Source organism: Nomascus leucogenys, chromosome 4 (genome assembly GCF_006542625.1).
Source record: "Nomascus leucogenys isolate Asia chromosome 4, Asia_NLE_v1, whole genome shotgun sequence".
Taxonomy (NCBI): Eukaryota; Metazoa; Chordata; class Mammalia; order Primates; family Hylobatidae; genus Nomascus; species Nomascus leucogenys.
The window spans coordinates 37528390-37553868 of NC_044384.1; the positions used below are offsets into that span (position 1 = coordinate 37528390).

A 25479-nucleotide genomic window follows, 5' to 3' on the forward strand; every position below is an offset into this window, starting at 1 on the left:
ATTAAGATGAGCTAGTGATTCTGAAGCAGGGTTTGGCATGCTGTTTCCTCTCCCCGTGTGGGATAATTGCTATTAATATGCAAAATAGTTGAAAAAAGGAGAGTCTGAAGTTAGGAATACTTATGAAGGAGTTTAAAGAAAACTTGAATTGTTGGGTACTCATTAACATTTATATAAAATCATTCAGGGCCCCAGAAAGAAAAAAAGGGTGACTCATGCTGTTATAACTACTTCATAGAAGGGCTATTTATACACAAAGATTCTCTTAACCCAGCTATCACATGAGTTAGGGCTGATGTTTGCCTTTGCCTGCTTCCAACTTACAACCATTACCTAACACACTGACCTGAACTGTGAACCCGTTATTTAAAATGCCACTAAAATGTCATTACCAAATAATCTTTCTAGCTCTAAAATCTAAATAATCTGGAAAATATAAAAGAAATAATCAAAAAGAATTGATAAATATTAAGCCAAGAATGGAGAGTCTAGGGTTAAGGGTTTTTAGTCATATTTTCCCCTATAAAAATAATGCATTTTACTAAGATTGTTCTGTGGGATCTGTTTTCCAAAAAGTTATCAAAGTTAAAAAATCTATAGAAGTAGCTTGACTGTATTTATGTTATCATCCTTGAAAAATGCTCAGTTCAAAAAATCATGAGCTTTTGGTGGCTTGCTTTTAAATCCAGTTTTATCCACTGATGATAGTTTCTTCTGTTTTAAAATAGATGAGAGTACTTTGGCAATCATGGTTACACAGTATAAATATTGAGGCCACACGCTGTCCCCTGCTGTCATTCAGGAGTTCATTTGTTCACAGTTCACCTACTTTGAAACATCTGATTGCCTCAATTACCAGCAAACAGTGATTTCCTGAACATGGATGTTCTTCCATTAACCTCTAAAGGAAGCAGTTTGCTAAGAAGCTCCACCCCATCTATCAATCATAATAAGCCAGATCTCTTTTCAAACGCATTCCTGCAGTGAGAACTCATTCAAGTGTCAAAGTGTGGTTCTAATTGTAAAGTTAATTTTTTACCCTGGTAGGCTTGAAACATCCAAGGTTTAAATTTGATTCCCCAGATCCTACTAAAATGTAGAAGTCTAGAATGTTCCATGAATTGTAGAGGGTGCCCTAGATGGGATGTGATATATAACATGATAGGGGACCTTCAAACAAGTCAGAGGAGAATCTGGAAAAAAAATCAATGACTGTTTCTGGGGTGGAGATTGAAGTATTGATTAGGCAGAAAGTAGCAGATGGTAAAAGGTAGAATTACCCTATCCCTCCACCCCAAAGATGACAAGAAAGATTTGTATCCTCAGAGTAAATGAATAGAGGAGACAAACTACCCATGGCAGAGAAAGGTAGTCACATCAACAGGTTGCAGTCTTGGTGTGGGTAATCTCTGGAGGTTTCTCATCTTAGTGACAAGAGAAATCATGATGCAGATGACCTAAGTCACACCTGCTTGAGGAAGGAGGGTATGCTGAGTAAGCTAGGAATGGAGAGGCACCTGCAATAAGAAATAAGTTCCTCCCAAGAGGCTGGCTCTGTGTCCCCACCCAAATCTCATCACAAATTGTAATACCTCCATGTCAAGGGAGGAGCCTGGTGAGAGGTTATTAGATCATGGAAGTGGTTCCCCCATGATGTTCTTGTGAAACTGAGGGAGTTCTCATGAGATCTGATTGTTTTAAAAATGGCCATTTCCCCTGTGCTCCCTGTCTCTCCTGCTGCCTTGTAAGATGTGCCTTGATTCCCCTTTGCCTTCCACCATGATTGCAAGCTTCCTGATGCCTCCCCAGCCATATGGAACTGGGAGTCAGTTCTTTTGTTTATAAATTACCTGGGCTCAGGTAGCAACATTATAGCAGTGTGAAAATGGACTAATATAGAGAATTGGTACTGGCAGAGAGAGGCACTGCTATAAGGATAACCTGAAAATGTGGAAGTAACTTTGGAACTGGGCAACAGGCAGAGGTTTGAACAGTTTGGAGGGCTCAGAACAAGATAGGAAGATGCGCGAAAGTTTAAAACTTCCTAGAGAACTGCGGCATGGTTTTGATCAAAATGCCGATAGTGATATGGACAATGAAGTCCAGGCTGAGGTGGCCTCAGATGGAGATGAGGAACCTACTGGGAACTGGAGCAAAGGTCACTCTTGCTGGGCTTTAGCAAAGAGACTGGTGACATTTCGCCCCTGCTCTAGAGATCTGTAGGACTTTGAACTTGAGAGAGTCTGGCAGAAGAAATTTCTAAGCAGCAAAGCATTCAAGAGGTGACCTGGCTTTTCCTGAAAGTATAAAACTATATTTGCTCACAAAGAGATGGTTTGAATTTGGAACTTATGTTTAAAGGGGAGGCAGAGCACAAAAGTTTGGAAAATTCACAGCCTGAACATGTGATAGAAAACAAAAACTCATTGTCTGGGGAGCAACTCAAGGTGGCTGAATACATTTCCATAAGTAAAGAGGAGCTGAATGTTAATCACCAAGACAATGGGGATGATGTCTCCAGGGCATTTCAGACATCTTCAAGGAAGCCCCTCCCATCACTGGCCCAGAGGCCTAGGAAGGAAAAATGATTTAATGGGCAAGGCCCAGGGCCCAGATGCTCTGTGCACCCTTTGGACATGGAGCTTCGTGTTCCAGCCACTCCAGCTTCAGCCCTGGCTAAAAGGAGCCAAGGTACAGCTTAGCCCATGGCTTCAGTGGGTGCAAGCCCAAGGCCTTGGTGGCTTCTATGTGGTGTTGGGCCTGCAGGTATGCAGAAGACAAGAGTTGAGCTTTGGGAGCCTCCACCCAGATTTCAGAGGGTGTATGGAAATGCCTGGATGTCCAGGAAAAATCTGCTTTGGGGTCAGAGCCCCCCTGGAGAACCTCTACTAGGGCATTGCAAAAGGGAAATGTTGTGTTGGAGTCCCCACTGAGGCACTGCCTAGTGGAGATGTGAGAAGAGGGCCCTGCAGAAATGTCGATCTACCGATAGCTTGCATCATGTACCTGGAAAAGCCACAGGCACTTAACACAAGCCTGCGAAAATAGCCGTAGGGGCTGTACCCTGCAGATCCACAGCCGCAGAGCTGCCCAAGTCTGTGGGAGTCCACCCCCTGCATCAGTGTGTCCTTGAAATGAGACATGGAGTCAAAGAAGATTTTGGAGCTTTAAGATTTGATGACTGCCTGGCCATGTTTAGGACATGCATGAGGCCTGCGGCCCCTTTGTTTTGGCCAATTTCTCCCATTTGAAATGGGAACATTTACCTAATGTCTGTACCCTCATTGTGTCTTGAAAGTAACTAACTTGTTTTTTTTGTTTGTTTTACAGGCTCATAGGCAGAAGGCACTTGCCTTATCTCAGATGAGACTTTGGACTTGGACTTTTGGGATAATGCTGGAATGAGTTAAGAGTTTGAGGGACCCTTGGGAAGGCATGATTGGTTTTGAAATATGAGGACATGAGATCTGGGAGGGGCCGGAGTTAGAATGACATGGTTTGGCTCTTTCCCTACCCAAATATCATCACAAATTATATTCCTCTTACGTCAAGGGAAGGACCTCGTAAAAGGTAAAAGGATCATGGGGGTGGATCCCCCATGCTGTTCTCATGATAGTAAGGAAGTTCTCACAAGATCTGATTGTTTTAAAAGTGACAGTTTCCCCTGTGCTCCCTCTCTCTCCTGCTGCCATTTAAGACATGCCATGCCTCCCCTTTGCCTTCCATCATGATCGTAAGTTTCCTGATGCCTCCCCAGCCATGCAGAACTGTGAGTCAATTAAACTTCTTTTGTTTATAAATTACCCAGTGTCAGGTAGTATCTTTATAGCTGTGTGAGAACAGACTAACACACTGGCCCTTAGTTCAAGGGCAAGAGGTAAGCTATGCCTGCCTCCACTTAACCGTGTCCTCATCCACGTCTGCCTCGTGTCATAGCATCAGTGCCCATGATCAGAAAGAAGACCCTCTGTTTCATATTTCTCAACAGCTGCTCAGCCCATATGGCCACTCTCTGCCTTCTTCTTTACCTCTTAGTACTGCTTGTAGTATCCTAGCCAGCCAGTCTGCTTCATGCTTCTGCATCTTGAGTCACAGTGGTGTCCCCAGCTCTACCACTCTGGCATATCTTTGCCTCCCGTCTTCCTTGGGAAAATGTTGATTTACTTTTTAAGCCTCCTGTCAGGCATTATCTCCAGAAAGCCTTTACTGAACCCACTCCAGCCCCACACACTGAGGCTGAACAAAATGCCCCTCCTCTGTGCATCCTTACCATGGCCACATTAGTTTAGTTACATGTAACTCCTTTAAACTACAGGCTCTTTGAAGGCAGGCAGGCAGGGGCTGTGCAATACTATCTCATACCTCCTGTCTCTGACATGTGAAAATGTAATAAAATTAAATGATCTGCTACCTGTACCTCCTTTAGTGGTACCTGGCTGATGGCCAGAGAAGCATCTGTCTCACATACAAGTGGAATCTGAAATGTTTTAATTAACAGGATAGTCTCCAAAGACATATTTTGTCTAAACTTGAATCAAGGGGCTCCTGAGAAAAACAGATGATTTTGCTCAATTAGAGACTGAAATCTATGCAGATGGAACAAGAAGATTAAAACTGTCATGGCACTGAACCTGTAAAACATGAAAAGAAATGAGAGTGAAATGATGGGTTCAAGAATCCAAATTAGAATGCAGGAACTAAGCACTCATCCTAGAAAAAAAAAGAAAAAGGAAAAGAAAAGAAAAATTAAAACCTCGAAAACCAGGATGGGGAAGAAGACCAAAATCTAATGTTCAGTGATCAGGAATATGAAAACCTAAACTGGCAAGTCCACATAGTCACTCAGTTTAAGTCAAGGCCCCTCAAGGATCCTTTAGGAAAAATTCTAACAAAAGAATCACTTTATCTCCTACTGTTTTTGATATAAACCTAAATGGACTGAGCCCTAGGCTCAAGAATAAAACAGACATATATACACAAACACACTCATATATACTTACATAAATTTCTTCAGGAAACAAAAAGCCTGAAAAACTTAACCTAGCTTTAAAAAAGAGACTAGATTAAGTCAATCAGTCAACCAGTATGTTGGATAATAACAATAACTACCAGGAACCACAAATGTTGTTAGCACTGATACCAATTCTAGACCAGAAACAGGATTTTACAACCACTGATGGCCCACAAAATGCACATCACTGATAAAGCTTGTGTTATTGCTTGCATGAAAACTAGGATATGAATTCCTATCTCCTTCTATAAGAGAAGGGATTATTAAGGTGACACATTCCCCATGCATAGTGAGGGTGTTTAAAAGTTCTAGGCAGGCTGAAAATACAACATCCACTACACAGATCTAGCTCATGCATTCCTCAAAGCTACCCAGTGAGGAAGGTATTATCCTCCAAAATTTATAGATGACAAAAGTGAGGCAAAATGGGACCATAACTTGCTCAAGATTATAGGGCTAATAAATGGCCAGTAAGATTAGAATCCAATTCTTTGTACTGAAAACTTCATAGTCTTGCATATAATATGTGCTGTCTCCCAGGAGTGCCTGGAGGCTACACTGAAAAGTGATCATAGACAGGAGAAATCAAGAGTCTCAGAAAAACTCTTAGGAGAGTCAGAAAGCCAAGCCTTCACCTACCTCAAATACAGTTCTTATAGCATCATGTCCGTCCTCAGTTACCCAGTAACTATGTGGATGCCTGGTCACTGGGCATTTAGCAAGCCCTTCTCCCACTTCCTCCCACATTTCCTATGCATCTTTTTCTTTCCACAATTTGGGATAGACATTTAAAAATGCAGAAGGATGAAATGCTATTTTTTCCCCTCTACAGCAGGGGAGTGGGAGGGCTGTGTGGATTAACATCCCCTGTCAATTTTTTCAAAATATAAAGCTTCCTTTATCTTCCTTGCCTGAGATTCTGAAGGCCTCTTTCTCCCTGCCTAATTAGCCACAAATCAACATAATTTATTTACATACATATGTTGTCTGCCTGTTTTCTTGCTTGCCTTTTCATCAGTTTTCAGTTATAAAAACCTGCGCTGAGGGTTGGGCAATGTGATTTCTGGTCCTGTCTGTGACTCTGGGAGGTTACTTTCCTTCTCTGTCTCAGGTTCCTCAACAAGAAGAACGAAGTGGGGCTGGGCACGGTGGCTCACGCCTGTAATTGCAGCACGTTAGGAGGCTGAGGCAGGCAGATCATGAGGTCAGGAGTTCCAGACCAGCCTGGCCAATATGGTAAAACCCCATCTTTACTAAAAAATACAAAAATTAGCTGGGTGTAGTGGTGTGCACCTGTAGTCCCAGCTACTTGGGAGGCTGAGGCAGGAGAATCGCTGTAACCCAGGAGGCAGAGGTTGCAGTGAGCCCAGATCGCACCACTACAGAGTGACAGAGCCAGACTTGGTCTCAAAAAAAAAAAAAAAAAAAAAGCTGAGGGGCTGGGGAAGGGTTCTGACCTCTACTGACTCTTCTATCTTCACATTCTATCATTTCTTTCCTGTCCTGGGTAATTCACAGAGCCACTGAGAGGAACACATGAGATAATAGAGTTGAAAGAGCTATGAATAATATACAGTGTCTGAGGACTGTAGCATTTTTTAAACCTGCAGCTAGTCCATTTGTTTTTAAATTCCCATAGCATTGTGTGACCAGCCAAGAACCCTCTTGCCTCCAGTGTTAAGCGTTGATGAAGATAAAAAATTTGAAAGAAGAGAGCACAAGCAAGGGAGAGAGGGTATGTTTGGAAGGGCCTTGTGATTTGAACTCTTCTTTTATTCCAGTTTTCTAGAGATGATAATTAGGCTTTTGGCTCCAACAGGAGCATTCCATGTTGTTGAGAGATTCGCAATGAAACTTCAATGTTTGGAGAAACACGTGCTCATGTCTTTCTTTTCAAACACTTCATTCCATGTCCATCCCACACACTAGCACTGTACAGAGAATGATAGGAGCAGGCAGATAAGTCATTTCACCAACAGTGACAATGTAGGACCTCATTTTAATTTAATCATCAGGATAGACAGGATTTTTCCTGGTAACAAATCACCAGGCCCTTTTGCTGATGCTGGTTTTACACTAGATTGAGCCCCATCATCCTTCCTGCTGCATTACATCCACAGCTTCATCGGGAGGAAACCCAATTTGCTTTGTATTGTTTGCACACATTGCAGTGATATTAGGCAAACTCCCAGTAAATATTTGGGAGTGATTGTGTCTTGTTCAATTACGGATTCCATCTGAGCAAGGCTGACATTTCTGAAACTCAGAAAAACTACTAAATCTTTTCTAAGGAAACAAGTTACTTTAAACAATAAGTGCTCCTGTATTAAAGCATTCACACCCCCAAAATGTACTTAAGTATTTCTTTTCTTGCTCACCCTACTAAAAAGGCACAAAGCAGGACATGTGGCTCTCTGAAAAATTCATATATGCTGGGACAGTTTTGAACAAAACTGTGAATTAAGAAGAGAGGGACTGTTTTAACCAGGAGTGACTTTCTTTTCCTTGCTTTTCTCCTACTCCCATCTTCCTCTTCCAATACTTTGCAGGAACAAGCCTCAAGCTGTGAACAGATCCAACTATATTGTAAATAGAAGAGTCTCTCATTCATGCATATTTGAAGAGAAGACCCTCAAAAAGAGGCAAGTGCTTCGATCAAAGGAGTCAATAACTAAGGTGTGTTTTCAGGAGTCACATGGCAGAAAACTTTGGTAGGCACATGAGATGTCTCAGTGATACCAGTGGGCAGGTATCACTACCTGGGTATCACTTGGAGGTCCCCAAACACCAGTGGGACCTCAACCCCAGCTGCTGTCCAGGCTCTTGATGCCATTGCAAGAATGAATTCAAGGACCAGTTGACAAACAGTGAAACTATAGAGATTTATTGCAAAGGGAAAAGTACATACTCAACAAAGGGGAGTGTGGGCATACTCAAGAGAGAGTCACGCCCAAGGGGCTTTGGAGCTGCTACCTTTATGGGTTTATTTTACCAAGGGATGGAATATTCATGAAAATTCCTTGAAGGAGGTGGAGGTTTCCTGGAACTGTGGTGCCACCCATTTTTACACCAAACATGGATGTTCCTGGAACTGTCATGGTGCTGGTGTGTGTGTGATTTAGTATGTTAATGAACATATAATGAGATCCTAGGTGAAACCTAGGTCAAATCCAGTGCCATGTTGGGTTCAGTCAGTCTTACCCAGGTAGGTCCACACCTCAATGCAGCCTCAAACTCCCAGACTTAAGTCATCCTCCCACCTCAGCATCCTGAGTATCTGGGACTACAGGTACATGCCACTACGCCTGGCTAAGTTTTGTATTTTTTGTAGAAATGGGGTTTTCCATTGTCGTCCAGACTAGTCCCAAATTCCTGAGCTCAAATGAACTGCCTGCCTCAGTCTCCCAAAGTGCTGGGATCACAGGCACAAACCACTGCACCCAGTCAGGAATTCTCTATTCTCCTGCAACCACCCTGTATTATTCCTGTTCCACCAGTGCCTTTTAAATTTGTCTTGATCAGCAGCCATTTTCTTTTTAATCAGAATCCCTATGTCACATCCAATCGTAACAAGAATTGGACAAAATTTGGGGGCTCCTGCTTTGGGGGGACCTGTGATTTAACTAGAGGCACAATAGCAGCAAAGATCTCTGGGCCTTGCACTGTGCCACATACATCACATATTTTGCCTCCTTAGACTCCACAGCAATCAGGTAAAGTAGAAATTGTGCTTTTTCTTAAATTAATATCTTGGATTAAGTTACTTGTCCTGGTACTATTCCTTCTGAAACTATTCCAATCGATAGAAAAAGAGGGAATCCTCCCTAACACGTTTTATGAAGCCAGCATCGTCCTGATACCAAAGCCTGGCAGAGACATAACCAAAAAAGAGAATTTCAGACCAACATCCTTGATGAACATTGATGCAAAAATCCTCAATAAAATACTGGCAAACCAAATCCAGCAGCACATCAAAAAGCTTATACACCATGATCAAGTGGGCTTCATCCCTGGGATGCACGGCTGGTTCAACATACACAAATCAATAAATGTAATCCAGCATATAAACAGAACCAAAGACAAAAACCACATGATTATCTCAATAGATGCAGAAAAGGCCTTTGACAAAATTCAACAACCCTTCATGCTAAAAACTCTCAATAAATTAGGTATTGATGGGACGTATCTCAAAATAATAAGAGCTATCTATGACAAACCCACAGCCAATAGCATACTGAATGGGCAAAAACTGGAAGCATTCCCTTTGAAAACTGGCACAAGACAGGGATGCCCTCTCTCACCACTCCTATTCAACATAGTGCTGGAAGTTCTGGCCAGAGCAATCAGGCAGGAGAAGTAAATAAAGGGTATTCAATTAGGAAAAGAGGAAGTCAAATTGTCCCCGTTTGCAGATGACATGATTGTATATCTAGAAAACCCCATTGTCTCAGCCCAAAATCTCCTTAAGCTGATTAGCAACTTCAGCAAAGTCTCAGGATACAAAATCAATGTACAAAAATCACAAGCATTCTTGTACACCAATCACAAACAGAGAGCCAAATCATGAGTGAACTCCCATTCACAACTGCTTCAAAGAGAATAAAATACCTAGGAATCCAACTTACAAGGGACGTGAAGGACCTCTTCAAGGAGAACTACAAACCACTGCTCAATGAAATAAAAGAGGATACAAACAAATGGAAGAACATTCCATGCTCATGGGTTGGAAGAATCAATATCGTGAAAATGGCCATACTGCCCAGAACCACAAAGAAGGAGGAGGTGTCTGCAGGCATTCCCATGGGCACAAGCATCACAGAGACACAGCGTTGTCAGGGCTGATGAGGTCTGGGTGAGTTTGATGCCAGCGCCAAAGAAAATGAGTCACATGATAATTACAGTAAAACATCACAATGTCTTTATTTGAGTAGATCCCAATAATCTTTCCAAAACAGGATGTTTCTTGGCAAACTCTTCTATCAACCAGTTTGAAGGAACTCAGAGAACATCTGCTAACTAGGCATAATGAGTTGTTATACCTTACAGAATGTCACCATGAAGAACAAATGGCATCAGCTGCCACCATGCTGTGGCATGCTACTTTACAAAATGATATGTTGTTATTAAGTGGCAAGGGATATTGATTTCTCAGTATGTTTCTTACTTGCTCAATTGCTTTGGTTACAACAATGACAATGTATATGTTAAATACGCAGAGTAGATACAGAAGGTTTATCTTTGAGTTCTCAGTCATGTGGGACTTGCTCCTTGCCCTGGCAAATGACCAAATACCCTGAGACCCTACTTGATTCTGTTCTTTCAAAAGAAGTCTAGCCTTTTTTCTTTCTTTTTCTTGCTGAAACATTTAAAATGTGAGAAATCACCTCATTTGGAGTTGAGATGGCCCTGAGTTTGAAGGGCGTGGTCTGGAAATCAGACATGCTAGGCTGGGTCCCAGCTTTACAACTGATCACCAAGTCACCCTGCAGGTCATTCCACCAATATGGTCTTCAGTTTCTCCCTCTGTAAAGGGAGAGGGTTGCCCTTAATCATTTCTAAGGTGTTTTTGGTCACTAGAATTATTTTCTTGAGCTTTAAAGAATAATTTTTAAAAATTCAATGCACATTTATTTAGTGCCTAACATGTGTCAGGCATGGTTCTAAAGCCTAAGAATACTTCAATTTAAAACAAAGAACCTGCCCTCCAGGATCTTAACTTCTAATGGATGGAGAAAGACAATACAAAAGTAAATAAGTAAATATGTATCAAGTTAGATTGTAGAAAGTGCTGTGAAGATAAATTAAGCAGAATAAATGGAATCTGGTATAGAATTCTGGAAGGAGCAATGGGATAGGAAGTAGAATGCTAATCTATTTTGAGTAGTCAGTAAAGCCCTTGCTGGTAAAGTCATTTCACCTCAGAGAAGAGAACAAAATAGGAAGTATATTACACGGATATCTAGGCAAAGAGTACTCCAGGTAGAAAGACCAATAAGTACAAAGTCTCTGAGGCAGGAGTGGGCTTGAAATGTACTAGCAATCTGACGCCACATGACTTGGAATGGACAGCATCCAGAGGCTCATCTGGAAGCTGCCATGGTCCTTGACTTGCCCTCTGCTCCCGCTATTGGGTCAATACAGACAGGAACCTGTTGTGGTAGCACTTAATATTCTGGAAAAATGCCTGCCTTCGAGTATAAAGAAAGTCCACAGTCACCCCTCTGAAACTGGTGCACTAAAGAAGAGAAATGTTTCAAGAGTTCATATGAGTTCCAAGTTTACTTTGAGCAAGTTGACTTTCTTCTTTAAAAATAGTGAACATTTTGAAATTTTTTCCCCCTGAAAAAGGCAAAATTGAAATAGGCAGCCACATTTGGGAAGAAGCTAAAAGCAAAATGTGCTCTGTGAAGGTGGGAGTGAGTGGTCTTCTGCCTAAGTGTCTGCCATGAAGAGAGCATTTGTAATTACAGCCACAAAATCACCTTGTAGACACTTAATAGCTTAATAAGAGTTTTAATGGGTCTATTTGAAAATGAGAAACCCCACTGTATAAAATGGGCCCATAAAATGTTATGCAGCTGTGCTGTGGCCTCAAACAAATTGCAAATAGATCTCATGCAGTATCCTGTAATATCAACTGCTGAGTTTAGGTGGCTATAGGATTTTGGCTACACTTGTCTCCAAAAATTCTTAGGGAAGACTTCAGATGGCTTCAGAGAAGCCCTACAGAGACTGGTGGCTGACCCTGTGGGGAATCCTGAAAAATTTATGTTCACGTTTACTGCTCCGCTAATTACCTCAGCTTACACTGATAGCCCTCTTCTCTGAATTTCTCTATTTTTATATCATTGCTACATTTATTTACCAATCTCTGCTATGAGAAAGAAGATACAAAGAAGAACATTTTATCTCTGCCCTTCGGGTATTTACCCCATTCCAGAGCCTGTAACACCTACCCAAGGAAAAAGGATGTTAAGTATCACGAGACTTGCAAACCAAATGCCATAGGAATTTAGAAATAGGAGGTAGAATTGCTGTTGTAAATAATCAAGTAAGACTTCCTGGAGGTGGCAATAGTTTTGATGAGCCTTGAGGTGAGGACTCTTCACAAAAATGGGCAATGCTACTGAGGGAAGTTGGTGGCATGTTGGCAGAACTGTGAGTAGACTAAAATAGGTAGATGGAGCAAACTTGAGGACAAAGGTAGTGAAGGCTAGAAAGCATAGTGAGAATCAGGTAATGTATACCCTTTGTGAACCCTGAATATCTGAGACAGTCTCAGTTAATTTAGAGGTTATTTTGCCAAGGTTGAGGATGCACACCCATGACACAGCCTCAGGCAGTCCTGATGACATATGCCCAAGGTGGCTGGGGCTCAGCTTGGTTTAATACATTTTAGGGAGAAATGAGACATCAATCAGTATATGTAAGTAGCACATTGGTTCCATCCAGAAAGGTGGGAACAACTCAAAGCAAGAAGGGGACTTCCAGGTCACAGGTAGGTGAGAGACAAATGGTTGCCTTCTTTTGAGTTTCTGCTAAGCCCTTCCAAAGGAGGCAATCAGAGATGCGTCTATCTCAGGGATGACTTTAAAGAAAATGGGAGGCAAGTTTGCCCTGAGCAGTTCACAGCTTGACTTTTCCCTTTAGCTTAGTAATTTGGGGGCCCCCACATTCTCCCTTCACACCTTGAATCAAAAGTATTAAAAATTTGGATTTAAACTCTGGACAAATGGGTAGCCTTTGAAGGCTTTTGAACAGAAGTTACATAAAGACTAAAATTGTAGCAATATATATTTTTAAGTAAAAGAAAACTGCAAATGATGTCCATGGACTTAAGAAAATACAACACCTAAATCAGAGTGGTAGCAATGGGAATGACAGGCAGAGATGCAAAAAACAACTCTGACCTACCAGCCATTCTAGCAAAATGTTAAAACTCTTTGCCAATTGTTTTGTGCAAAATAGTCTGGGACAGAGACTATTCCCCACAACCCCATGTAGCACAGGATTGGTCACAAAGCAGATCTCTATAAATATCTCTTGACTGGCTAACATGAAAAGCACCCATCTCCTGCTTAGCCTCTTCGATAGGCAGAAAAGGAGGGTATTCCTTGGGTCCATTCCAGTCAAAGAATGGGCTAGAGTCAGAGTCATGGTGTCACATCAAAGGTCACTGCTAGAAAATTTTCTCCGTGGAAACTCTAAAATATTGGCACATTCAGTCTAAAAATGTACTTCAACAGCTATTATCCTGCTTCCTTTGCTGTGAGGAGGCAGAATGCCAGGATTCTTTGTAGCATGGGAGTCTTGAAACTGCCATTGCAAAATTATAACTGAGAAAATTACAACACTGAAAGAGATCTGACCTAACTAACTCTCTATCTTGCTTCTCACCTCCAAACTGTCCTTGCTCATTCCTGGGTGTAGGCCTAACTAACTTTGGGAGGAACTCAGTTTATAGTTCATAGTTTAAAACAAAGAAAATAACAACCCTTTCCCAAAACAAACCTCCTTCTTGCCTGGGGACTATACTGCCTTTGTAGGACTAACAAATTAGCCACAACAGTAGAAATTATGGTATAGGAGTTGTGTAGCTGGGGGTTATGAGATTATGACCTTCCCCAAATTGCTCGTGGGAATAACATCACTATTATAAAACCTAAGATCAGTGCTTGAGATATTTCGCAGACCCTGCACTTGATGGATCAGCTGGCACCACCCAGGTTGATAAACTGGCTCATCTGGTCTCATGCCCCCCACCCAGGAATTGACTCAGAGCAGGAGGACAGCTTTGACGCCCTATGATTTTATATCCCACTCGACAAATCAGTACTCTCGACTCATTGGCCCCTATCTGCCAAATTATCCTGAAAACCCCCAATTCTAGAGTTTTCAAGGAGACTAATTTGAGGAATAATATAACTCTGATCTCCCATATAGGCAGTTTTGCATGAGCTCTCTGTCTATTGCAATTTCCCTGTCTTGATAAACCAGCTCTGTCTAGGCAGTGGGCAAGGTAAACCCATTGGGTGGTTATAGTCTCCTAAATTAAATTTTAGAGCAAGTAATGGTGACTTGCTTTTGACTATGGCCACATAATGCCAGTGTTTTCAGATAAGAAGTGGAAACATTTATCTAGCATCAGTATTTTTAGTCTACTCTTACATTCCACGAAGAGGACCGTATGGTCCTATGAAGAACTCTCACAGCATCAGTGCTTTGAAAAAATCCAGAGGGAAAATGTGAGCCCATTCGCAGGACACCCAAGAAACCTGAGTAAATTTGAATGGGTTCTGTAGCCCCACCTCATGCTCCACTATGCCATATTTGATGATTGCATGTATGGAGTCATGTAAGGGGTCTGTAAACCAAAAGTATCCAAGACAGATCTCAATCAATTTAGTTCATTTTGCCAAAGTTTAGGACATGCCCCTGTCACAGTCATAGAAGGTCCTGAGTTCATGTGCCCCAAGGTGTTCAAGTGATTGCTTGGTTTTATATATCTTAGGGAGACATATGACATCAATCAGTATATGTAATATCTACATTGGTTCCATCCAGAAAAAAGGAACAACTTGAAGCTAGGCAAGGAGTCAGTGGGAGGGTTCCAGCGGGAGGGTTCGTAGGTGGATTCAGAAATTTTCTGGGAGGCTGAGGCACAAGAATAGCTTTAACCCAGAGGGGTGAAGGTTGCAGTGATCATTCCACTACACTCCAGCCTGGGTGACAGAGCAAGACTCTGTCTCAAAAAAAAAAAAAAATCTGATTAGCAATTGGTTGAAAGAGTTTATACAAAGACCTCAAATTAATAGAAAGGAGTGCCTGCGTTAAGATAAGGGGTTGTAGAGACCAAGGTTTTTATTATGTGGATGAAGCCTCCAGGTAACAAGCTTCAGAGAGAATAGATAATCTTAAGGTCTGTTTTAATGTTAATGCTGGTGAATTGTTTCTGAATTCAAAAGGTGCAGGGCATAATGAGGCATGTCTGACCATCCATTCCCATCATGGCCTGAACTTGTGTTTCAGGTTAACTTTGGAATGCCATTGGCTGAGGAAAGGAGTCCATTCAGTTGCTTGTAGGCGTGGTCTTAGAATTTCATTTTTGGTTTACACCTTTGTACTTCTGAAAAACTACACAATTTATTCCCCGTGAACAGTTCTGGATGAGGAAGAATTTTATCTCTTAATGTTTAAAAACAGTGTTTTAGGCTGCATTGGTAAATGCAATTTTTCTCAGGGTTTTCATGAGAATATGCAACAATGACAGGACACAGCAAATCCCTTTTGGAGCTTCACAACTCTCCTGAAGTAGAATTTATGAACCCATTTTACAGAATCTTCTAACAAGACAAAACAAAGAGATTGTTTAAGGTCTCGGGAAAAATTACTGTGGAAGACTAGGCTACATTGATAGAAATTTTAAAGATTTTAAAGACAAAATCCAGTGTTGAAAAGGGTGTGAGAAATGAGTGACATTTTAAAGGGATACAGTTTTTTTAGGAGGAAATTTAGTATTATTTATCAAAATTACTCACAGACATATTCTTTGACCCTGAACTTCTGCTTCTAGAAATCTGTCCTATAAAAATAATTATGCATGTACACAAAGACAAATATATAAGAATGTATATTACTCCATTGTTTGCCACATAAGAAAAATGATGGCAAGTATAATGGTGTAGGTCATATTTCATCTATACTATGAAATATTATAAGGTATTTCTTAAACAGGGAGAAGCCTTTTACTATTTTATTGTATGTATCTATCTATAGCTTGAAACATTTTACAATGAATATCTACTTATATATTAATTCAATTGTTTCTGAGGCTTTGTTCTTTTCATAAATTTAGTCTATTTACTCTTTGATGTTCAGATTATATAATTTCTCTTGTTCTATCTTCACATTCTCTGACTCTTCCCCCCTTCATTCTGGTGTAAAGTTTATCCACTAAGCTTTTTATTTTGGTTATTTTCCAGTTCTAACATTTTTATTTGGTTCTTTTTTATATCTTCCATTTCTTGTTGAGACTTCATATATCTTTTCGGAGGTTATTTTTTGTTTAGTGTTTGTTTGTAATTGCTGTTGAGGCATTTTTAGTATGGCTGCTTTACTTTTTTCCCCTTAGATAATCCTTACAGCTCTGCCATCTCAGTGTTGACATCCATTGATTATCTTGTTTTATTTAGTGTGAATTCTTTATGGGTCTTAGTAAGATGAGTGATTTTCAATTAAAACCTTGATATTTTAGACATTATGTTATGAGCTTGTAGATCTTATTTAAATATTGTTTTATTCAACTGCCTTGTCCTGACAACACTTTGTCAGGGGAAGGGAACAAGGTATCAGCTCCTTACTCTCATCACTGCCAGGTAGGGGCAGAAGTTCAGGTTTCCACTCAACCTCTGTTGACACCTAAATGGGGAGAAGCTCCTCGATACCACTGGGTGGAAGTGATAATTCTAGCTCTCTGTTACACCTTTACAGATACCTTTTTGGCTGGGAGGAGTGGAAGTGCTTCATTTGTAGTTACCATTCTGCCTTCACTAAAACCAGAGGGCAGAAGGGAAGGTAGCCCCATTATTAATGGGGCATGGTAAAAGTTTTGACTCTCCACTAGGCTTTATCTAATGCTATCTCAGCAAGATGAGGGAGAGGTTTCTTGTTGTTTTTCTGGTTCTTTAGCTAGAGAGAGTAGACTTTTATTTTGACCTTTATGCTGTGCACCCATTGAGATTTCTAGGTTGTCAGCGTCTCTAGCAACCCATCTGGGACATATAAAATTTTTCTTCTGCAGAAAAACCCAGAGAACTCACCACTTTATAAATCTGTGGCTCCATGGTTCCTTATTTGATCTTCCTTCCCTCTACTTTTCAGTATTTTTGTTTCTTACATGCATAATGTCCAGGGTCGTTAATTGTACTTAGTACAATTAGTGAGAGGAATTTGGAAATATGTCTATTCCATCTTCCCAGATGCAAGAGATATCTTATGGCTAACTTTTAAAATAAACCTATTTGTCAGTAACAAAGATATTGCATATCAGTCCTACAAATTGATAGTTCCAGTGTACTCTGGCATTGTTACACCTTATCAAAAGTGCTGAATTTTATTTACAGAATCACATTTAAAAAAGAACAATAGCCATTAATGCACAGAAGAGCAGGATACCATGAATAATATCATATTAGAAAATTTTGTCATATGAGGAATTGTTGAGAGACCTAGACCTGATTAGTGTGTTAGACTTTGTTGCCATACAGTAGAGTCAGTTTGTCCTTTGCAAATTCTGAGGGCCCAATAAGATTAATGGGTTTTAGCTAAATGAGGCAGTTTAGTCTTAATAAAAAGGGCTTGCTAATAATTCTAATAATAATAGCTTAACCTGAGTATTTTAGTTAGCCAGTCATAGTGCCAAAAGCTTTACAGGTATTCTCTCAGTTGGTTTCTGTCACAACTCTGTGTAGAATAAACTGTAGTATCTCCATCCTTAGAAATGGGAGAACCAAATTTTAAAGAAATTGAGTCATTTGCCTAACCCCACACAATTAAGGAGTCATGTCCAGATTCAAACTCAAGTCTGTCTGACTTCAGGGCCATAGTAGAGCTTCTCAACAATCAAACAGGCTGCATACGGAGTCTGTAAAAACACTTCATTACTGCAGAAATAAGTATTATTTCTTCACATGCCTGACATCTTATGGTGAAAGGCTCTTTCATTACCTTGTTTTTAATACAAGAGTTGACTAGCTATGTGCTTCTTTACGATCTTTGCCTGTCAGTAATTTAGTAATTTGAAATTAAGTGAGCCTGTATACACATCTGAGATGTGCTGGTCTTTGTTCCCCATGTATCTCAGCTGGTCTATTTGAGAAATGAATTTCTCAAGCTATGCATAACAAGTACAGGAAAGCTCCTCACTACCAGAAAATTAGAGCGAATGGCTGATTTTTTTTTTTTTTTTTTTTTTTTTTTTTTTTTTTTTGCTGTTTTCTCTTTTACATCTTTCTTGCCTCGGTCTCTGAAGATTATATTAATCTACATGCATTTTATTCTGAATGTTTCTCATCTTGTCCTGAAGGGAAGATTTTCCAAATGGAAAAATGAGTTTTAATCATGGCAAATTGTTCAATTCATGCTTTGATAGCAATTCTTTTTAATCCAGTTCTTAGGTCCATACAAGTCATGTAAAAGTAAGTCTAGTACTTTATGCTTAGGATCTGGCAAATTCTAATGAGGGTAACATTGGTTTTAACACACAGTAACTCTGTGTGTGTGTGTGTGTGTGTGTGTGTGTGTGATGGTTAGAGGGACTAAGATGAACTGCTTTTTCTCCATTTATTAGTTGTAGAACCTGGGTCTTCTCCCCATTTGTAAAAATTGAGCTAATTGTAAAACTTCACTCAGGTCAGCTGTGTCATAAGTGAGGTGATATTTAATACACCCAGCAAAATGTCTAGCACACATACAACATATTTCAATAACATTAACAATCTTTCCTTTCCAACATCTCCTATCAATATGATGAGAAAACACTTCTTTGTCATGTAGTCTATCATAATACCTGAGCAGCAGTTGCTTACTCCAACAGCAAGTAAAAGAACCTTTCCAGAAAACGTGTTGCATATTTATCTAATGTGCACTTATCGTCTGAGTGAATGTTCTGATTCTCAAATTCTCTAGAATACTGTCCTGTTGAACTTTCCAAACAATGATGAAAATGTTCTGTATGTGCACTGTCCAAGTCTGTAGCCACTTAACACATCTGTCTATTGAGCATTTGCAATGTCGCTAATGCCACTGAATAACTAATTTTTTAATTTTATTTAAGTGTAAATAGTCACATGTGGTTAGCAGCTATTCAGTTGGGCAGCACGGCTATAGAGACTGGTCCCCTGTAGAGCTGATTGGCTTTTTCAAAGCATTAAAATGCTACTGAATTCAGTATCCACTGAAAAATGTGATAGGCTTTCCAAGAGTTTTGGAAGGTTTGATACATCAGTGCTGCAACCTACAGTCTTCTATTCTTTCATTTTCTTATGACCTCCACATTCCAATTTCATACTTTTTTATACCTTATTTCAACCCCTCCACAACATTATTCAAGCAGATGAAATCAGGTTAAACTAAACATCAAATAAATTACTAAATTGGTCAAACAGATAACCTAATAGCTATATGTAAAAGACTTTGACACTCTTGTTTCCTTTAGTGAAGGGATGGCAGAATGAGAAAGGTGGGCTGGTGTTTCTAGCATCTATAGGTGTCTTCTCAAAAGGAAATTGATATGGTTTGGCTGTGTCCCCACCCAAATCTTATCTTGAATTTCCAGGTGTTGTGGGAGGTATCTAGTGGGAGGCAATTGGATCATGGGGACAGGTCTTTCCCATGCTGTTCTCATGATAGTGAATAAGTCTCATGAGATCTGATGGTTATCTTAAGGGGGAGTTTCCCTCCACAAGCTCTCTTCTTTTGTCTGCTGCCATGTGACATTTGCCTTTCACCATATACTATGGTTGTGAGGCCTCCCTAGCCACGTGGAACTGTAAGTCCATTAAACCTCTTTCTTTTGTAAATTACCCAGTTTTGGGTATGTCTTTATCAGCAGAGTGAAAACAGAGTAACACAGCAATGGAGCACGGTAATTCACTGCCCTTGCAGAATAGTATTTGCTGAGGGCCAAGCATCAACAATATCATATAGGCTTTTGTGGTGGGTCTATTAACAAGGCAAAATAAAAGCATATTAAATATTATGGTTACTCAGTACAGTCTCACTCAATATCCACAGGAGATTGGTTCCAGGACTACTGAGGATACCAAAATCCTCCTATACACTTTAAATCATCTCTGCTTATAATAACTAACACAATGTAAATGCTATCTGTATTTTTATTTGTATTATTTTTAATTATTGTATTGTAATTTCTATTGCTTTTTTCATAATATTTTTAATCTACAGTTGGTTGAATCCACAAGTGCTGAATCCATGGATAAGAAGGACTGACTATTCTCTGAATCTTTTTAAGGAAAAGATCTAATTTTTTAACTATTACATGCATCAGTCACTTTGCCAAATGAGGCACAAAGAGATTTGTGCTAGATTGAGCAAATCCTAGAGTTTCTGATTCCTAGGTTACTCTCTTCAACCTTTCACTCACTAGCTTCACTCACCCTTGCACAGAACAAGGCACTAGTGCTCCCTGGGCTGATTCTCTTAAAAGCTAATTGAAAATATCATTAAGTGACTTGGCTGTGTTCATATGTTTTATGATTACAAAACAGAGGGGTTTTTCCTGGTTTCTAAAGCTAACAGATTGGTAAAGACCTCTCAGAAGTAATCTTGGCTTCTAGAGAAATGAACTCACTACATGAGATATAAGTCTTGGCAATAATGCTCTCTAACATAAGTCCAGATCATAAATACAATGGGGATGAAAATTTCAAAACAACACGGAGAAATGTGGTATTACAGTCATTAAAGGGGGGGGGTAATATTAATGTATAGATTGTGCCACTTCTCAAGGCCTAAGGTTTTCAGAGGAGCGTTTCAGTGAGGTAGACTCTACAAGTTGGTGCAGAGTCAAGGTCATGCCTTGGAAGAGCTAGAAAGGCCAGACACACGGGAAACAACCTCCTGCTAATGAAATAAGGGAAGCCACACACCAGTCTCCAGGCACGCTAAAGCAGATGCCCCAACTAATGCCATCTAGAGGAGTTTGTGGTGTGACTGGCATCATCCAGTAAGAAATCTCATTGACCATTACCAATTACATTCAATGATCATGACTACTGAACTACAGTGCACAGCTCAGTAACATAGCCACTGTTAGCACTGCACAGCAGCAGCTGAAATGAGCCAAAGCGTGTTGCAAACTCTTTACCTGTGCCCATCCTACTAAAGTGAAGCTAATGCTTATTGATAGCACACTACACATACTGAAATATTCTTTGTATTCTAGAAGGGAGGGGTGAGTTGTAGTTTGTACAGCTATATCCCCACTATGTTAATTTGCTTTTCTTAGGCCAATAATATATATTTTTAAGTTAGCCAATAAGAGGTTAGAAATGTTTTTTCTCTGAGGAAAAAAAAAGACAAAACAAAAAAAAAAACAAGAAAATCAAATCCATGACCTTGGTCTAATTAGCCCTACTGAATTAACACCACACACTGCATCCAACTGAGTTAACCAACTCAGACAAGGCGGCCAGTCATTAGGAAAGCCCCAGGGAGTGGCTGACTGACTTCCTGAAATGTTTCCAGTGGGTGGGTCTCTAATCTGACACATCTGGGAAGCCCTGAGATGGAGCAACAATTCCTCCCAGGGGCCATTTCTTAACACTAAGGTAAAAATAGAAGCTTTCTCCTTCTGCGAAATGTCACTTCACATTTTATCACAGTCTAAGACTCAAAGGCCCTTGTTACATTGAGCCCTAAATGCAGCCATCCTTAGGTGTTCTGATGTCCTCTGTGGTTGCTGGATTAATATGCAAATAGGCTATATTTTATAGTACATTTAAAGGATGGCCAGTGTTAACTACATGGGAAAGTGGGGGGAGAAAATAGGGAGGCAGAAGACTAGAGGGAGAGAGGATATCTATCCTGTCACAAGAAATAGACAATAGGGGCTAAGAATATTGATGGGGATATGGAAAATCAATTTTAAGTGTTTCCTACATGAAAAATCAAAAGTAGACATTTCATACATCACTAGTGGCCTGATTCTTTCATTCCATGCCTGTCATTTTGACTTTGTGCTTCTCCCCTGGCCCCCTTGCCATTATTGTCAGGTTGTTTTCTTCTTGACAAAAGTGGGGAAAAAAGCAAAGCTCACTGGAAATATTTCTAGACTAAAATTTCTCTGTAGAAGGACTTATATAAGCTGTGATTTCCTCAGCCCTCCCAGGTCTAGTCACACACACAGTACCAGTCTGAATTCCAGGGGTGTCAAGCATGCAGGGATTGAGCAGTCCACAGAGGTGTGCCCATTCTGTTCTCCACAGGGCACTGCTGAAATGTACATTTGTCTGTGCGGCAGACTGTGTGTCTAGACACCCATATTTAGCATCCTCTTCTGTGGTGCCCTACTTGTAGGAGGATTAGACACCATTCTGTGGTTGAACCTGGCAGGACCACATGACTCACTTTGGCCACTGGGATGTAAGTGGAAGTGTCTATAGGTCACTGCTGGGCAGACTGAGTGCCAATGCATAGTTTACCAGGTTGCCTAAGTAAAACTGTACTTAGTCCTCCAAGATCTGACTCTTTGAAACCTATATATAGAAACCACTATAAAAATTTCAAAAATCCTGCGTCTTGCATATGGAAAGCATAGATTTCTAAACTGTTGTTTCTGGTGTGGGCTTTACAACCTCAAAGCTGACCAAAGATTCCTCATACTCACCAAATCTGCTATTCCCCTGAGGGCAGCACCTACAGAAAGCTCCCACTGTTCCCCAAGAGACGAGAAAGAGTTAAAGAAGTTCAGTAATAGGAATCCCCGTTAATATCTGAAAATTTCATCCTAATGTATGTGATGAAATATACCTCAGGCAGTAAAGCAGCACAGGCTTGTCACTCTCTCTACACGCATATTACCTATTCACAACTCTCCATCCCAAATCTACCTATTCACAACTCTCCACCCCCACCATCCTCTGTTTTCATTATAAAGCCCCATGGCTCTGACGTTTTCACTCTTAGAGGTCATCAATAACTCATAGACCCCACCATTCCACAGTCACATGTACTCAAAGAGACAATAATTCTATTAATAATACTCTCTACAGTTTTAACTTTCTTTAATGATACATCAAATTCATCAAAATACCTGGTAAAGAATGGAACTTCTGTTTTTGTTGGAGGAGTGATTTGGAAGCTGAGAAAGTAATTTTTGCTAATAGAAATCACATTTTTTCTGGGAGTGGTCACTCTGATGGATGGTCCTATTTATTCCTATTTAGGATTACTATTCTTTCATTATTCGGGGGGAGAACTGAAAGTTATGAAGGAATCTGAACACAGGCACTTCAAACTCAGATATCATGCTCTCTTTATTTGCGTGCTATAAAATAGGTATTAGCTTTTGCAAAATTATGCAAATCTGCTTATTACATTTTCCCCTGAATCAGGGTTTAAACTCCCTCTTAACTGAAAGTTACTTTTTCGAAATGCATGCACGTGTGCTATTGCTCAATAGCTGCAATCAGGAAGTTGGGAAAGAACTTAATAAGAATATGAGGTACATTCAGTCATTTTCTCTAGGCTGAAATGAAGACAATATGAGGGTAGAACAGAGTTGGGTTTAGGGAAATCTGGAGTAAAGTTTTAGCCCTCCATTTTTAAAGTGATCCAGGACTAACTGGCTGATATGGTTTGGCTGTGTCCCCACCCAAATCTCATCTTGAATTGCAATTCCCATAATTTTCATGTGTCATGGGAGGAACTTGGTGGGAGGTAATTGAATCATGGGGGTGGGTCTTTCCCATGTTATTCTCATGATGGTGAATAAGTCTCATGAGATCTGATGGCTTTAAAAAATACGAGTTTCCCTGCATAAGCTCTCTCTCTTTGCCTGCTGCCATCCAAGTAAGACGTGACTTACTCCTCCTTGCCTTCTGCTATGATTGTGAGGCTTCCCCAGCCACATGGAACTGTAAATCCATTAAACCTCTGTCTCTTGTAAATTGCCCAGTCTCAGGTATGTCTTTATCAGCAGCATGAAAATGGACTAATACAGTGGCTCTAACTTAGAAAATTTTAGAAGCTGGGAATGGCCTTAGAGTTGTGGGAAGAGATAAGTAAAGCAAATAGAAGAGTCAGCTCTGGAGAGGAATTTTTTAAAAGACTTTTCTCCCTCTGGATTTCAGAAAACTGAGTCTTAGGCTTTGAGAAGAGCCTTGATCAAAAGCTACCTACTAGGTGCAGTTGGTTCCTGCAATAGGCCAGAGCTAAGGGACCCGCTGGAAATTTCCCTGAGGAGGGACCACAGCCAATGGACTTTTAGAAGAGTCGTATCACTGTCCAGGTTTGAATTTCTCCATTTTTTCTTTAACTTTTTATAAAGTCTAAGCACTAGAAGCTGTCCTTAGCCATCACTGTGTGGAATTATGGGCAAGGCTTGACCCACACATTAAATAAAGAGGTGCAGAGGGAGTAACAGGTGCCTGAGGAAAGGTGCTTTACCTGTGGCACTTCAGAAGAATGGTACAATGGCCTGCAGCTGGTGCCTGGCAGCAGTAGACAACCACTACCTGGAGGGATCTTTGGAACCAAACTTATCAGCCATCCTAGACATGTCCAGAGATACCTGAGAAGAAAAACAGAAAAAGTGTGAGCTTTCACAGGCTCGCAACATGATGATTTGGATGTCAAAAGGAGACTTAGCTTTAGTCACAATCTGCTGAAGGCCAAAACATCTGAGTTGTAGCAACCATAATGCTACGGTTGACAGTCCACCCAAAATATTGAAATATTTCCAAACTGATTAGGAAACAGCCACTGTCTTTGGCTACTCCAGCCCCTTCTTAAGCACTTACTGGATGTTCCCACAATCCAGCAACTAAAGGGTAAGTACTAGGCACAGTGGGGGCCTGCAGAGCCTGTTTCATTGCAGGCTTAAAGTATACAGAGTCAGTTCCTGTATTCCCATAACATGCTGGTTATTAGATTATTTGGCCATTACATTTGCCTACATTTAGCTGAGTCTGACTGGGAGAGATATCAGAAAATAATTTTAAATGGTATTATTCTTAACGACTTTATTTGGGGAAAAGCAAAGACCAACTCACATCAGCTAAATAAAAACTAACACAGTAAATGTCTTATGAATACAGAGCCAAGGAGCAAAAGTTGGAGTGATCAAGGAGGCTGATGAATGTCAAGTCAGGGGAGAACATGAGTCTTGTTAAAAGAGTGTGGATTTCTCTTCTATTGTGGGTTTGGTTGATATTTCTGTGTTACCCTCACTTTAGCAACACAGATCCTTTCCACATGATAAAATGCAGTTATCTCTGAGCTGAACAATGCTACAATTCAAGCACTCTCATTTATTTGCCAACAACTCAACACCAACTTGACGTTTCTATGCAGTAGTAATTGGGGAAATTATGGGACTGTAATAGGAGGAGAGAGAAAATGGGTCATCTCTTGTCCTAAGTTATAGAGATGCCAAAATTGTCAGCACCAACTCTTTTATTATTTTATTCCCAATAAAATTTGGAAACAACTGTGTATATGTAAATAATGACCCAATTATTTCATTTAAATGAACTCACTAATTTAAAATGAATTGTGATCCATTGTTAGGAGCAGCTTACATTATCCCAACATCTTAGATATTAAGTCCACACAAAGCTGACTGTATATTTAACTCAGAATGAAGGCAATAAAAAGCAAAGCCATGAAATGCAGAATATATGAGAATAAAACTAGAGAAAAAGAATCCAATTATGTACACTTCTTAA

The 25479-nt window shown here is 40.2% G+C and overlaps 1 long non-coding RNA gene across 1 annotated transcript in view; it reads right to left on the reverse strand.

The window, feature by feature from the left end:
* Positions 1-2432: 2432 nt before the first annotated feature.
* Positions 2433-25479, reverse strand: part of LOC105739642 — a 123968-nt gene continuing 100921 nt past the window's right edge. The window contains exons 3-4 of the long non-coding RNA XR_001115592.1: positions 4412-4631; positions 2433-2571 (exon numbers count right to left, since the gene is read on the reverse strand). This is a non-coding gene — a long non-coding RNA (uncharacterized LOC105739642). The remainder of the gene's footprint in view (positions 2572-4411; positions 4632-25479) is intronic.